The sequence below is a fragment of the Aulonocara stuartgranti genome (genome assembly GCF_965226115.1).
Source record: "Aulonocara stuartgranti genome assembly, chromosome: 16".
Taxonomy (NCBI): Eukaryota; Metazoa; Chordata; class Actinopteri; order Cichliformes; family Cichlidae; genus Aulonocara; species Aulonocara stuartgranti.
This window is the reverse complement of record NC_138952.1, coordinates 26,494,482-26,499,780: the sequence shown is the minus strand read 5'-3', so window position 1 is coordinate 26,499,780 and position 5,299 is coordinate 26,494,482. Positions and strand designations below refer to the sequence as shown.

Below are 5,299 nucleotides of genomic sequence, written 5' to 3'. Positions count from 1 at the left end.
ACTGACAGAGGCGAGGCTGCCGGACACTGGCGCCACCGGGCCAGTGTGTTCAAACAAGTACAAGATATTTACAATAAGCAGACCTCACCTCAGTTTAAGAAAGGGAATTTGGGGGGGGGGATCACCTTCCACTTCCCTGACATGCTTCACCATCCAGTTCTTCATGAGAAGAGGGGGAGGGGGAGAGGACAATGTACTCACCTTTACTGACACGCTTGGTATCAGTGTCCCATGCTTCATCAGAAGAGATGGCACTCAGGGGACTGTCATCAAGGATCTTGATGACTTCAGAAATGCTTCGTTCACGGGACGTTCAACAATGTAGTCAAGATAGCCTGTAAGGAAACGAGTTTAAAATAACATTAGGAATGTAGTAAACACCCAGTGCTAAAGCTACAGGCTTCATTTATGTCAGACTGAATGACACTTTACTTGTTCATGTGAGAAGAAAACAAGATTTCAACTATGTCCACAATCATTAAGTGAAGATCCATTTTTTAAAGAAGAGCACCAAATCTCTGCCAAGGCAGCTCACTCTGCGCACACTACACTTTTAAGGTGACAGCATTGTATTTTGTATATGTTCATTTTGTTTATTTGTTCTCTTTAAACCTTTATGCAAACACTACGTTGGAGTAGGGTAATGGATAATAGGTAGTGATTTGTAAAGAACTGGACATGAATAGCTTATTATATAAATATAGTATAGTAAATTTATAACTAACTTCGCAGCTCATTCCCTTATTTTTTTTTTTAATTCTTTCATTAACGATGTAAAATATAACGCAACATTTAAACTCCCCATGTACCAATTCCATGTCCTAAATATTGCAATACAAAAAAGGCAGTAGAACTCCAAGCACAATTTTAAAAATAAAACACATTTTTGTAACAGTTTCAGTATTATTTTTTTTTATCATCGCATTATGTAGCTGGGAAAAAGTTATAGTTTATTTAAATGAAGCCTTTGATCCAGAGAAGAAAATGATGTTAGGACCTACAGGGGACCTGGTATGTTCACTCCTATATGTTCTACCATTGTGAGGATATGCTGTTACCATAGAAACCGATATACACATATATATGTATATTTGGGGGAGGGGGGCATTTTACGAATTTTAAGCTAATTTTAACCATTGCACTGGAAAAAAGTGTCAAATTTGAAGGCTTCAAATCAAAGTAACACCTTTTTTCACATTCATACACCAGTCGGGAATAAATTATACACCTCTCCTGGAAAATTTAAAGCATACAAGCAATTTACCGGAAAAGTCTTGGAATACACTTATTTTGATCACATTAAAACTTGATATTCAAACTGGAACTTGTTAAATTATTATAGTCATCTAGTGACTCTTAAAATAACTGAAGAAATTTTGAAATGTACCTGGTGACTGTCGACGACTGGGGGTCCACGACGAGCCATCTTCAAGCTTTGCTGTTATGATGAAACACAAGTACAAAAGATCCAAAGATGCAGTAGTTGTTGTCGCTTTCTAGTAAAAATCCGCTTTCTGTAGAAATATTCTCCAAACGTTGTCTATCCACAAGCTGAGCTTGGAGCAGGTCAAGACAAGTCCAAGAGCAAGTGTAAAGGGACGACAGGAACGGTTCAGCTGGAACCTTGTGCAGCATTCATATAGCTACAGCGGGCCTTAGTTACGGTTGCTAACATGCATGTGCACGTGATAGAACTATATGAATTGAGCCCATCGCAGTGTAATTTACAGTAAAGTTATGGTCATTTGTAGTTACTGCCTTTGTCACCCTTTATGTGGGATGTCTAATAACCATGTAGGTATATCCAGAAATAAACACAGATATTAGAAAGCAGTAAGTCAGTGCCTGAGATGTTTGCTTGAGTGAAAATCATTAGCATAGCTCATGCTAATATTACATTTTCACATTTTTCTTTTCAAAGGTAACAAAAACTTAGCGTTCTCGCTACTTACCATGCTGTAATACAGGTATATCCTAGCAATGACAACATTTAACAAATGTATTTTAAAATGCTAGCCCTGCTAATTAGCCTTAGGATTGCTTGAGGTCTTGTTTCCAGCTGACAAAAATCCTTAGAACCTAGAAACTATTATTCTTACCACTGTGCTGTGTTTATGTCATAGCAAGAACCTATAAAGATTATTGACATTTGGGCTACGTCCACACATACACGGGTATTTTTGGAAACGGAGATTTTCCGTTTTCGTTTTAAAAAATAATCCCATCCACACGTAAAGGCAGAAATTAAGGAAAACGCTGCTAGGAACATGGGAAAGCAACAGGTGGCGATATATTCCTAACCGTGCAGAAATGTTGGCCAATCAGAAGTCTAGAAGCCTCAGTGGGAAAAAGTAAACAAAGCTGGGGCATTGAAGCAGAACCGAGTTGTATGTGTGGAGGGACAGTAACTGTGTGTGTATATGTAAGCATTCAAACACTGCAGAGAGTACAATTAACAGTAATAGTATTGTAGAAATTAATTTCACCAAAACAATAATGTGGAGCACAGTGTGACGTCAAAAAATGCGCACACCTTTGACACTGTATTTTCTCGGTTTTTCTCGTCCACACCTAAACGCAAAAACTGAGTTTTCAAAAATATCCACCCTGGCCGGAGTTTTTAAAAATCTCCATGTTCAGTGACCAAAAACGCCGTTTATGTGTGGACGAAAGGTGGTAAACGCATAGAAAAATCTGCGTTTTCAAAAATAACCGGGTACGTGTGGATGTAGCCTGTATGATTACAGCAGCTGTGTGTTATGTCGTGGCATGTTTTAAAAATGCCACCTGAAATTTATGCAACCAGTGCAAGGAGGGGGGTTCTTGAGAGTTTTGTACTTTCATCTGATAACACATACTGTTTATGTATATTTAACACAACAGGCAAGGGATTGTGGTATAATTATAATTAACACAGATTGTGTAGTCTTTAAATAGACGAGCATTTTTAAAAGCACATATTATTTGAACACTTCAGTAACTTATTTTTAGTTTTGCTGCATATAAGTTGAATGCAACTAAATCACATTACCTTAACTTATTTCTAATTCAACACGTAATATAAACACTGTATGCTTATTTTGAAAAATAATAATTAAAACACTCCTTGTAATGCGTTGAAATCAGCCCAACTTTTATTTTTTAATTTAAATAAAGCGTTTCAGCCAACATATTGGACACTGTTCTGCTGAACAACACACATATTTCCAATATTGTAGCTGGTGTTACTTAATAATTGATTATTTTATTTGTCACACAATTTAAAACTTTAATAACCTTTCAATAAAACAAAGTCTCAGATTTAATTATTCTGAAACTAAGTTCAAGCTTCCCATAACTTTTTATTGCAAGTTACATTACTAATATAATAAATATAAATGTTTTTATTGTTCATCCACAAGTGTAGTCTCTGGCTCAAACAACACAGAAGCTTGGTATGTTCGTTTGTCAGTCGAGGCATTACTGCTTGAATGCCTGTCATGAATTTAGCTCATCAAAATGCAATTGTCTGAAGAAAGTCTTTAACACTGTCCCAACTTCCCTTAAGTACAGTGGCAGTAGATGTGGGCTGGAGATGCAATGACCTTGAACCTGCAGGTGACCACACCATCTGTGATCGAGAGCTCATCTCTCCTGGTGTCCTGCAAGGAAACAACAATATTCTTTAGAACACCAAGTTATATTTGGTCTACTTATTTCATTTATCTGTGGCCGGGTTGTGGGAGCAGCAGCCTAAGCAGAGAACTCCAGACCTCCTTCTCCACATCCAGCTTATCTACGGGAACTCCATCATGTCTTGGGTCTGATTCAGGGCCTCCTCTTGGTGGGAGACGGCCAGTACACCTCACCTGGGAAACGCCCAGGAGGAATCCTTGTCAGATGCCAGAACCACTTTAACTGGCTCCTTTCGATGTGGATGAGAGAAAAAAACAAAAAACAAAACATGTTCTGTCTGTATATATAGACTGTATATATAAGACATCAACAGGGCGTTTTTACCTAGAGAACTGATGATCACTGGATTCTTTTTCTCATTTTCAGATCATTGTAAGTACAAATGATTGTGCGTGAAAATTCAAAGATCATCAGTTTGTGAAATAGTCAGAACAGCCCGTCTGTTTATGTTTTTTTAAACATAATGTGTGTGTGTGTGTGTGTGTGTGTGTTTGCAAAATATATACAATGTGCAGGGGTTCAGGGCTCCAAAGGAAGGAAATTGCACACAACCACACTCTCTTCTGTTTACACACACTGCTCTTCTGCCACTGACTCCTTCTCACTCCATGGCACTCAGCCGAACTCGGGAATCTGGGACAGGTTACAGGGGTAGGTCCAGGGAATCTATTTACAGAGACAAATAGTTAGAAAAAAGCTAGAGAATCACAAGGAAATAAGATGAGGAATTTGCCGGGGCTACACAAACTCAGGTTGTACAACGATCCAGCATTGAGACGCTCTGAGTCACAAGTAGTTGCTAGGGAAACTAGGTCAATGACCAGCAGTTGGTGATAATCAGTCCAGGTGCGTGGGCCAAGGGCAGGAGCCCATAATGAGCTCTGCCCAGACAGACAGGAGGCAGTGAGAGAGAGAGCAAGAGAGGAAACAAAAAAACAACAAACACGTCCAAGAGTGAGCTAGCTGGGGAGAAACAGGGATCCAGAACATTATCATTCCCAACGTGTAAAATACTGGGATTTGTCGCACCCCTAGGGGTCTCATACTGAAGCAAAGGGTACCTTTCCACGTCCTTATTATCTGCTCTGGGTTCTCAATTGACTCCAATATAAACCCACCGGCGGTAATTTTAGCAGCCTCAAGTAGTAGTAGGATTGCGAAATGGACATCATTCAGCCCTGGAAATGGCCATTTTGTTGAGACCAAATTTCCAACTTATTAGTTTACCTGTAACAGGTTCTATTACAGTGAGTGTATTAAAGTGTATACTAGCTTCAGAGATTGGATTAGAATCTGTGTGAAGTCGTGTAGGGGGCAGATGTGTTTACCTGTAATTTGATTTGTTGTAGAGAAGAACAGAGGGTTGAGGGAAGAGCATTATGAGGAAGACTAGGTCTTTTTTTTTTTTTTTTTAATAACTTCTTTCTAGGGTTCTGGCTACTATGGTGTGTCAGGGTTTGTCATCACTGTACTATGACAGGGGCTTCAGGTGCAACAGGCACCAAAGGGACAGGGAAACATTTACAATGTGGATAGAAGTGCTTGGAAATAGCGACGGTGCTGATTGGATGCATTTTGAATTTCCAGCAAAGACCGATATCAAAAACACAACATGAGCACACAG

The 5,299-nt window shown here is 39.0% G+C and overlaps 1 long non-coding RNA gene across 1 annotated transcript; it reads right to left on the bottom strand.

The window, feature by feature from the left end:
* Positions 1 to 252: 252 nt before the first annotated feature.
* On the bottom strand, positions 253 to 2,282 carry LOC309691332. Its single transcript, XR_014271961.1, has 3 exons — positions 1,953 to 2,282; positions 1,388 to 1,438; positions 253 to 335 (listed from the first exon to the last, which is right to left on the bottom strand). It is a non-coding gene; the product is annotated as an uncharacterized lncRNA (long non-coding RNA).
* Between the last annotated feature and the right edge of the window lie 3,017 nt (positions 2,283 to 5,299).